General features: G+C 45.8%; 1 long non-coding RNA gene across 1 annotated transcript in view; it reads right to left on the reverse strand.

Moving 5' to 3' along the window:
- Nucleotides 1–7,291: 7,291 nt before the first annotated feature.
- Nucleotides 7,292–11,008, reverse strand: part of LOC132001771 (uncharacterized) — a 30,829-nt gene continuing 27,112 nt past the window's right edge. Inside the window, exon 3 of the long non-coding RNA XR_009399662.1 lies at nt 7,292–7,456. This is a non-coding gene — a long non-coding RNA (uncharacterized LOC132001771). The remainder of the gene's footprint in view (nt 7,457–11,008) is intronic.

An 11,008-nucleotide genomic window follows, 5' to 3' on the forward strand; every position in this document is an offset into this window, starting at 1 on the left:
AGGAAGATAGAATCAGCAGGATCTGGTGGCTGGGGGCGGGGGGTTGGGTAAGAATCTAGGACCGGCCACTGACATCAGGCTTGGGCAATTTAGGTGAATAATGTTAAGTGTGATTTAACATTGAGTGACTGTTAAGCTCTAGGCTTTTCCTAATCTCTTTCCTCTTGCCTCAGGCCTTGAGTATAGCTCCAGCCACTTCCTTTTCTTCTTCACCATCGTCACTACCCATCCTGTCCACTTGAGGCGAGGGGATGACACGTCTTCCACAAAATCCTGCTCACAGGGAGCAATCCCTAGCTCCTCTCCTCCATGCCATCCCTAAGACACACTCTGGGCCTCTTTTCTTTAAAAAATTAATAAGGGGGAAGCAAGGGAGAAGTTTTCCCCCTATTGTCATCTAAGCAAACCTCATGCAAGAACATTTGGAAAATACTGGGGAAAAAAGTCTAATCCGTTCAGACCCATGTAATCCAGTCGCCGCCCTTGTTCTGGTGTGTTTCCTGCACCCCTCCCCGTTTCACTACACATAGATGATTCTGTTTTGCTCCAGTTGTAATCATACTGGTGAAACTGAACTGATTACAAAAATGACAAGGCAGCCGTAGGGAGGCAGCTTGAGTGTGGTGCAGAGAAAGCAACGGAGAGCTATACCCGGTGGAGACAGGAGCGTGGGAAGCAGGCTCTCATACGTTGTTGGTGGGAATGAATGTACATCGATAGCCTTTCTGGGGGGAAACTTGACAACGTCTACCAAAATCTTATATAGGCATGACCTTGACCCCATAATTCTGCTTGGAATTATCCTACAGAAATAAATGTTCAAGTGTACACAAATTCAGGTGAACAGGGTGTTTACTATATCATTTAATAAAATAAGAAGAAACGGGAGACAACCTAAGTGCTTATAAGGAGCTAAGTTAAATAATTCACCGTATTTCCACTGAGATGGACCGATGCCGATATGGAAAGTGCTCCGTGGTGTGTTACGGCAGACAGCCCGCTGCAGGTTGGTATGCGGTGTCCCCTTTTAGTAGTAAAAGCAAACACAAAGTGTTTCTGTCTTGAAAGGCAGGCACTGACCTGTGAGCAGTGGTGATCCCGAAGACTGAACTGGTGAGACTTGGGAGGCAGGAATGTGATCCCCCGAAGCTCCAGAAACCTGCTCATGTAGCCCTGAGATTCGGGCTCTACAGGGAGGCCTTGTGGCTCAGCCCCATTCTTCTTACTAGCTCTGTGACCTTTGACAAGTCATTGCCTTTCTGTGGCTTCATTTTCTCTTAAGTCAAATAAAGATCATGATTGTCCCCATCTTACAGAGTTGAAGTGAGAATTAAATGATGTAATTCTTGCACAGCTCCTAACAGGGTTTAAACCCTAAATCAGATTCCTGAGTTTGCATCCCAGCTTTGCAATTCATTGAGCAATTTTTTCACTTCTTTGAGCCTTGGTTTCCTGCAAAGTTGTAAGGATTTGGGATAATAGTAAGTAAATATCTCGCTGAAGAAGTTGTCTCTGGCTCCAATTCCTGGCCCCATTGCAGAATTGGTAATCCCAGTCTCTGGATTCTGTCCCCGAGAGTGGATCCCATTAAATCTCCAGTCAAGGGGGAGCACAATTCAGTGCTTTCAGAGCTCAAAGTAACTGAAGTGGGCCCAGCAGCCCCAGTGCCAGAGGCTGAGGGACTAGTGGGGATGCGGTGAGAAGGCAGACTTCTGCCGCTACTCAGCTCCGGCACATACCTGGTGGAGACTGGCCCAAGACCTGCCAAATTTTACCATTTTTGGAGAGAAGTTGTGAAATTCTCTGATTTTTCCTCTTGGCAAATGTTGATGTTGTAAACTCAGTGAGGGCAAACAAAACATGGCGGCCAGTTGTACGTAGCCCTCGAGCTTCCTGTTTGCCGTCTCCACTCTAGCTTTCCTGTGTTGGGGCTGGCAAAATAGTGACCGAGTGCCTGCTCTCCCCGTGCTCCTTCGGTGCCTGCTCACGTTCACCGTCCCGTCACCTCAGGTCTGCCAGCCTGCCATTCCCATCAGGTACTGACTCCGCTGGGCTCGAAATAGCATTTCATTGTGGCTTTAATTTGCATTTCCTGGATTACTGCTACGATCGATCATCTTTTTTATGTATCTGTAGGTGTTTCTTCTTCCTCAGTAGAATTTTTTTTTTTTTAAGATTTTATTTATTTATTTGTCAGAGAGAGAGGGAGCAAGCACATGCAGACAGAGTGGCAAGAAGAGACAGGGAGAGAAGCAGGCTCCCTGCTGAGCAGGGAGCCCGATGTGGGACTCGATCCCAGGACGCTGGGATCATGACCTGAGCTGAAGGCAGCTGCTTAACCAACTGAGCCACCCAGGCGTCCCTCTCAGTAGAATTTTTGTTTTGAGTCCTTGGCTTGTCTTCTAGCTGCTGATAGATTCAGAGCTTCCCTCATGGAATTTTTCTTTTGAATAACACACCTGCTAGACGGGACTCCTTGTGTAGGTTGGGGTCTGTCTGTCCCTCTTAGGACACCCAGCACCAAACACAGTCGCTGCGGCAGAGTAGGGACTCACTAAAGAGTTGAATGAATCACGTGCTATTTCTTTTTGTTTGTTTGTTTGTTTGTTTGTTTTTTAAGATTTTATTTATTTGTCAGAGAGTGAAAGAGCACAGGCAGGAGCGGCAGAGGGAGAAGCAGGCTCCCTGCTGAGCAAGAAGCCTGATGCGGGACTTGATCCTAGGACCCTGGGATCATGACCTGAGCCAAAGGCAGCTGCCTAATGGACTAACCCACCCAGGCGCCCTCAAGGGCTATTTCAAGAGCATGATATTTCTTTCTTTATTTTGCTGTTCTTGACACAAGTATTATTGATTTAGCTATCAACTTATTCGACAAGTATAACTCCTCTGCTTTGAGGAGAAAACAGACTGAGAAAGACTTATCTGTGTCTTGCCCGTTAAGACCAGAAAGTAAAAAGAGGAACTGACCACCGCTAAGGGAGCTGTGATTCTTTTAGGTGATTAGGGAAGTATCTTTTGAAAGGAGTATTGGCACTTGAGAGAGGACAAGATTGGATCTCTGATAATTATTAGCATAGAAACTATCCTAACAGGAGCCTGAGGATAATAAGGCTGAGAGGTGAGTGCTCCCTCAGGAGTTGGTGTTTCCCATTAACACCCGGAATTGAATGTGCCCCTTTCCCCACCACACAGAGGGTTCTCCCTCCTTCATCGCTCAGGCAGAGTGAAGCCTTGTCTGTGGTGAAGTAGAAAAGACATTGTTTTCACAGCCAGAGACCTGGGTTCCATTGCCAGTGGTTTCTGTTAACTCACCAAGCCTCAGTTTCTTTTTCTGTAAAATGGTGACAGTAATAACCTGACTCATGAGGCTGTCCTTTGAATGAGAAAACATAACAACAACAACAAAAGAGAAAGCATATAAAGCATTCACTTATGTTAATAATACTATGTCTCGGGGCGCCTGGGTGGCTCAGTGGGTTTAAAGCCTCTGCCTTCGGCTCAGGTCATGATCTTGGGGTCCTGGGATCGAGCCTCGCATCGGGCTCTCTGCTCACTGGGGAGCCTGCTTCCACCTCTCTCTGCCTGCCTCTCTGCCTACTTGTGATCTCTGTCCAATAAATAAATAAATAAATCTTTTAAAAAATAATAATAATACTATGTCTCCCGTTTGATTTTTCCTGGTGTTGTTACCGTAACTAGTATTCCCTCATTCCAGGTCAGCGGGACCTCTTACTTGGCAGGGAGGAATCTAGGCCCATGGGTGACTCTGAATCAGCCAACCTGTCTTAGGCATCTCTGTTCCCCTGAGTGGTCTTCCAATATTTGATTTGCTGATCAAGCCTGGTCTCTGTGGTGGCAGTTTCTCTGATTCTTGGTTACATACATAACAACTTCTCTAGAGAGTACGTTCCTTGAGGGCTGCAGGGCGGTCACGCTGGTTTGAACACAGTGGTTCTGTATGGCTGGAGGTCATGCTGGTTTGAACATGGTGGTTCTGTGTTCTGTGTGGCTGGTTTTGCACCTGTGCTCAGATGACCTGCTTTCTGTTTTTAAGGTAGAAGAATAGGCCCTCTCACAATACCACTGGAAGTAGCCGTGGATGTGTTTATCAATTTCAGGGTGTCTTGGTCAAGATTGAAGCAAAGGGGAAGTACCCCGTGAGCACTGCCTTTTCCCTTGGCTCTCCTTCATTTACTCTCCACGCAAGCCATGCTTCCGTTTCCTCCACTACTGCAGATTCTGTCAGAACCCCAGTGCCTTTATACCTGCTGTTGTCTCTCCGGGAGTGTTCTTCCACTCATTCTCCCCCTGGCAAATTCCTTCCATCTCATCCTTCAAGAGCTAGATTAAATGGTCCCTCTCTGAAGCCTCCTTTGGCCCTCCAGTGCAGTTAGCCCTCTCTTCCTGGTCCATATTCATTCATTCCCTTACTCAGTTAACTACAGCTTAGCCGAGGGTCTGTTGTGTGCTAGGGAGAGGCTATTTGACTCAACTAAAAAACAAACAAACAAAAACAAAAACCCCAGTTCTTGCCCCAAAGAAGTTCACAGGCTAGCAGGAGAGACTGATGCAAACATGGGGACAGAGAAGCTGACCGTGTTAGGGAAGGACTGACGAGGAGCACCACAGCAGCCTTGGGGGACCGACGGCAGGGAGGTTTCCTGAAGGTGGCGGCCTGAGTCTTAAGAGTGTGTGGGTGTGCAAGTGGAGGGACTGGCTCGGGCAGAGGCACAGAGAAAAGAAATAGTGTAGAGTCCCGCATCGGGCTCCCTGCTCAGTGGGGAGTCTGCTTCTCCCTCTCCCTCCCCCTGCTCATCCTCTCTCTCTCAAATAAATAAATAAAAGCTTTAAAAAGAAAAAAAAAGGAAACTTTATATCAAGATGGAAAAAAAGTATAAATCATTTGACAGAAAAAGAAGCTCTGAAAACAAAACTCTTGCTAGATCGTTTTGCCTGCCGTGCTCTGCCTAAAAGTTGTCCCCCCCCAAGAGAGGTCTCTACTGTCATTAGAGAAGTTTGCCGCTGGAAAGTGTGAGAGAGTGGACATCATTTAAGAGCCCAAGAAAGACCATGGCAGGGATTTTGAGGAGAGGATGGAATCGAGAAACATTTGGGAATGAAAATCACTGTGTTTAATGAGATGTGGTAGGAGAGAAAAGGGGAATCAAGAATGGCTTTCAGGGGCGCCTGGGTGGCTCAGTGGGGTAAAGCCTCTGCCTTCGGCTCAGGTCATGATCTCAGGGTCCTGGGATCGAGCCCCGCATCAGCCTCTCTGCTCAGCGGGGAGCCTGCTTCCCTTCCTCTCTCTCTGCCTGCCTCTCTGCCTGCTTGTGATCTCTGTCTGTCAAATAAATAAATAAATAATATATTTTTTAATGGCTTTCAAATGTCTAGCCTGGAAGACTGAAGGTAGATGGTGGTTCCAGCTGTAGATGTGGTGAAACGCAAATTTAGAAGGGGGTGGGTGGATAAGGTCACTTCTGTACATCTTGCAGTTGAGATACCCAACAAACAGCAGGGTGAGGTTTTGGAACAGAGCTATTGGGTACAGACAGTCCTGGAAGCTGACAGTGTAAGCCCTCTGGTAGAGAAGCGAGGGTGGCTGTGCTTTGCTACAGATCCTCCCAGCCTGAGAACAGGTCTCTGCTCTCCCCTGCAGAGGAGTGTTGGAGTTTCCAGGGGGCAATGGTGCTCTTAGTCATTTCTGCCTCAAGAGCTCTTAGGAGGAGAAGGGCGAGGAGGGGAGGTTTAAGGAGAAGATGGCAGTTTCCACCTTGAATCTGCTGAGTCACAGGGCCATGCAGGGGGACATCCAGGAGGAAATGCCCATCCCAACAAATTCAGAACTCCATCCGGGCACTCTAAAGTTTGAGACTAAACCTATAGATTTGAGAATGACCAGCCTATAGAGAGTGGTAGAAACCCTGAGAGAGGTTGAGAACACCCGGACTATAGTATGAAAAAAGTAGCAGGCCCAGTACTACACCCAGAGGAACTACATCATTTAAGGGACAGAAGTGGTGGGAAAGGAGACCATTAAGGAGACAGAGAAGGAACAGAAGCAGGAGAGAGAAGTGTCATGGGAGCCCATAGCGTGGCGTTTCCCAGAGAAGAGAAATCCCCCATGTCAGCTGTATGTAGCAGAGAGGTCTGCCACCAGAAAAACAGCTTGCAACTGGGATTTTACTGGTGACCTTAGAAAAGTTGTTTCCAGTAGAGTGGTGAGAATAGAAACCAGCATTCATACAGCATTGAGGAGAGGAACAAGCCTGGACAAATGTTGACTGTATTTTAGGGGAGGTATAATGTACCTTTCTTACGTATTCATTCAATATTTATTGACTGCTGTGTGCCAGGCACTATTCTAGGTGGTAATGAGTAAAGCAGTGAACACAAGACCCTGCTTTTATGGAACTTATATTCTAAGGATAGAGAAAGAGAAACACTATATACAAGTATACCAGGTGGATGTAAGTTTTTTGAAAATAGTGACAGATGTGTGTGCGCATCTTTGCATGTGCTATTTTATATAGGGTGATTAGATAAGGTTTCTGATTGAGGGGCTTTTTTTTTTCCCCTAAAGATTTTATTTATTTATTTGGCAGAGAGAGAGAGAGAGAGAGAGACCACAAGCAGGGGGAACAGCAGGCAAAGGGAGAGGGAGAAGCAGATTCCTTGCTGAACAGGGAGCCTGATATGGGGCTCGATCTTGATCTCAGGACCCAGGGATCATGACCTAAGCCAAAGGCAGATACTTAACCAACTGAGCCAACCCGGTGCCCCAATCGAGTGACTTTATTTATTTTTTTGAGTGACTTTTAAAAAATATATATTTTGTTTATTTATTTGACAAACAGATCACAAGTAGGCAGAGAGGCAGGCAGGGGGGCAGGAAGCAGGTTCCCCGCTGAGCAGGGAGCCCGATGGGGGGCTCCATTCCAGGACTCCAGGACCATGACCCAAGCCAAAAGCAGAGGCCTTTACCCACTGAGCCACCCAAGTGCCCCTTGAGTGACTTTTAAAAGGGATTGAGGAGTTTGTTTTAAAGGACAATATCCGATTAATTGTAGTCCTTAACTCTTAGCACATTGTTTACAGTGTTAAAATACTTAATTTATAGGTCTTAACACTCTCCTACCTTGAATCCTCAAAAGGTTACAGTAAAATACAAATTCCTTGCCATGGCCTCTAAGACCTTCCTAATCTGCCATCCTCATCAAAATGCATCTCCTCCTTCCCATTCCACTCCAGCATACTTACCAAATCTAAATTCATTGATTGAATGAATGAAGTGTGTCAGTTGGATGGTGTCTTCCCAGGTGGCTTCTCTCGCAACGGGCAGTGAGGTCAAAGAGCTTGAGCCTTGTTGCAGGACAAACATGGCTTTGACGCCTGACATTGCGGCTTACACGTTCTGTGACCTTTTGTAGGTCTAAATCCATAGTTTTCTCATCTGTGAAATGGAGAGTGCATGAGATCTGTTGTAGGAATAAGGATAAAGTTAATAGTTCATGCAAATTGTTTAGCATAATACCTGGCATTTTGCAAGTGCCAAGAATTTGGATTTTTATCATCATCAACGTTGCCCTCGCTTTGATCAGCTCTCCTCAGTTAACTGATAAGGAACCAGGACTGGCCAGGGGCAGGGAGTGAGTCAGGGATGGAGGAGAGGTGACCAGCATTAGGTATTCAGACACGTAGGCAGGCCAGGGTAGGCTTTGGAGCTAAGCAGAGCCCATTTGGGGTTTGTCATTTACCACGTTCCAGCTAGTTGCTCAGCCTCTTGGAGCTTTGCCTTCTCCCTCCTGAAGAAGCCTCACAAGATTGCTGGCGGGTGGCGGGTGTAAGAGTAACACAGAGCTGGGCCCACCCACCTAGAAGGCAAGGAGCAGATCTCCCAGCCCCACCCTGCCGTGGCGGTGTGGGTTTTATTTATTTATAATTTAATCAATCCAGACTTAATCCAGTCAGTGTTCCTCCTTCCCTTTCTCTCTGTAGTGTCCGGCCCTGGCAGTTCCAGGCCCACTGCCTTTGGTGTACATATTTTTTTTTTTAAAGAAAGTTGATTTTTTTTTCTCCTTCTCTCTCTCTCTCTCTTTTTTTTTTTTTTTTAAGATTTTATTTATTTGACACAGAGAGAAAGAGATCACAAGTAGGTAGAGAGGCAGACAGAGAGAGAGGGGGAAGCAGGTTCCCTGCTGAGCAGAGAGCCTGATGTGGGGCTCGATCCCAGGACCCTGAGATCATGACCTGAGCTGAAGGCAGAGGCTTTAACCCACTGAGCCACCCAGGTGCCCCTGGTGTACATATTTTTGAACAACTTCCTTCCAAGGGCATTTTCAGCAAAGACTGCAACCACATTCTGAGTTCCGGGGGCTGAAGGCACAGGTGCACTTACATTTCCTAAGCACCAGTGTCCTCTTCTGTGAAATGTATCGTGAGGATTAATAAAGATGACATTATTGGTCGATAGTTCTCTGCCAGGTATGTTCATACACAATCTCAATCTACAAGACGGTGGTGCTGGGAGGTGAAGCTTGCATGCCGCTCTGTCAGTATTCATTGAGTGCCTACTGTGCTCTAAGTACTGTTTCAGCCACAGCAATGCCTCATGGAATTTACACAATGGGAAGAGATTATAAACACATGAAGCCCTAAATTAGGTAATTTCAAATTGCGATAAATGCTCTAACAAAAATCAAGAGCTAAGAAGAGGCATTTAGGCTACTACCTAGATACAGTTTATATAAATTCATACTGTATAAAAATATCAAAGTATATACATGTTACTTTAAATTTTTTAGGGTAGTTTCTTTTCCTGGGAAATACAGAGTCTCCGCGGACTGCTCTCTATGGCCATTACAGAATGCTGCTCAGCCCTCATAGACAGCCTCAGAGAGTTTCTGGGCCTGGTATTCTTACATTGTTAGTGGAGGGTTTAATCCACCTTCAAGGCAGTCTGTGAGAGGTGTGGATTTCCAATCTTAGACCATTTCCTGGAGGGGGCTCTCCACTTGCATTGCTATATTTGAGGAAGGCAGATCCAGCCTGTGAAACCAAGAAAGTTGCCATCCCGAAGTACATAACCAGCTGAGCATGTTCGAAGGATGTGGAACAAAGATGAATGTAGTCAATTCAGAAAAAAATGAGCCACTGGGGAAGAAAACAGTGGCTACAGCTGTGCAGAATGAAACTGCCCAGATGGAGGGTTTTATATTCTCCTTTACGGCAGAATGCAATATTCTCTTAACCAAAGCAATGAATTTCCCCCAATAATTGCTCCTTTAAAAAAAGGGGGGGGAACCCTACTGTATACCAGTTGCTTAACATAACACATTAATAAACTTCACACGAAATATATAAAGTAGGAGGAAACAGTCTCTGCCAATGTAGGGAACCTGACCGGGAGCCACTGTTAGCACTTCTAGAGTTGGGAACTGGGGCTCAGGTTGTCACCGAGCGTCACCCCTCCATCCTTTACACTCACCATCCAGCCAACCTCAGATGCTGCTTCCCTAGTAAGATAGAGTGGCAGGACCCACAACAGGAGAGGTGCAAGGGGGAGCCCTCCATCCATCAGTCGTCCTCCCTCAACACACGGTTCAGCCCATGGAACCTCCCCTAACCGTTCCATGAAAAGCAAGGACTCCTCTCTGCTGTTGAGGACAGGATATTTGGGTGTTTTTGTTTGTGTATTTGTTTTTCAGTGTTTTAAATGACTCCAGTACGAGTCAGCCCGAAATTGCTCTTTTCCAAAATTAAAATACCTTTAAGTTATTTTCATGATGGGGCACCTGGCTGGCTCAGTTGGTAGAGCATATGACTCTGGATATTGGGGTTGTAAGTTCAAGCCCCACGTTGAGTGTACAGATGACTTAAAAATAATAAAATCTTTAAAAAAATCTATTTTCATTATAAAAGCAGACCCTACTTGTTGCAAAAACTCAAAGTGTGCCTAGCAGAAGATTCCCATCTTTCTCCCACAGTATAACCTTAAATTGCCTTCTGGGCAGAATAAGATGGGTCTTTTAATTCCTCTCACGGGGGATCTATAGTACAGGTAAGAGAGCTAGGGAGTCCCCCAAAAGTTTTCAGATAATAATCTGGGCTGGTCTTAGTTTAATAATAATTAGTTCAGTTTTCAACAAACCTTCATGGAATGTCACCTGTGTGTTGGGTGTTGCTGATCTAAGATGGACAAAATAGCCTCTGACTTTAGGGAACTCATTCTGTTTTTTTTTTTTTTTTTTTTTAAGATTTTATTTATTTATTTGACAGAGATTACAAGTAGGCAGAGAGGCAGGAAGAGAGAGAGGAGGAAGCAAGCTCCCTGCTGAGTGGAGAGCTCGATGTGGGGCTCGATCCCAGGACCCTGGGATCAGAACCCAAGCTGAAGGCAGAGGCTTTAACCCACTGAGCCACCCAGGCGCCCCTCATTCTGGTGTTCAACACCCTGTATAAACCAAGGATTGCAATGGTAATCCCTAGTGAACATATGCAGAATACCATTTTTAGGACAGGTTCAAAACTTTCTCTTTAATCAGAATGACACATAATTTACTAACCAGAGAAGTATTGATATATTCAAGCACAAGAGTTCTTTACTTTGCAGGTAAGCCTGGCCTGGGCTGGCACAGACGGGGCAGAGGAGTGGGGTGCGCCCTTCCCAGTCATCCCTAGCAGCATGCATTGTTTCTTTTCAGTCTGGTTGTTGAGATCTCCCTAGGTAACATGCGCAAAAATGTTCCATGTGCTCCAAGTATATGCCAGGTCGGTTAGTCAGCAATTCTGCTTCAAGAATCGGCCTGTTTTTTTTTTTTTTTTCGTTACACCAATGGTACGTTTTCAAAATGGAAGGAATTTAAAATATAAAAGCATTTGCTGTGGAGAAGAGGGAGACTCAAGGACCAGGACCAGAATCCAAGTCTCCTCACACGGAATTTGATGTCTTTTCTGTTACACCCCACGATTGAGTCCTAGGGCATCAAGTGGGTGGTCATTAATC

Source organism: Mustela nigripes, chromosome 14 (genome assembly GCF_022355385.1).
Source record: "Mustela nigripes isolate SB6536 chromosome 14, MUSNIG.SB6536, whole genome shotgun sequence".
Taxonomy (NCBI): Eukaryota; Metazoa; Chordata; class Mammalia; order Carnivora; family Mustelidae; genus Mustela; species Mustela nigripes.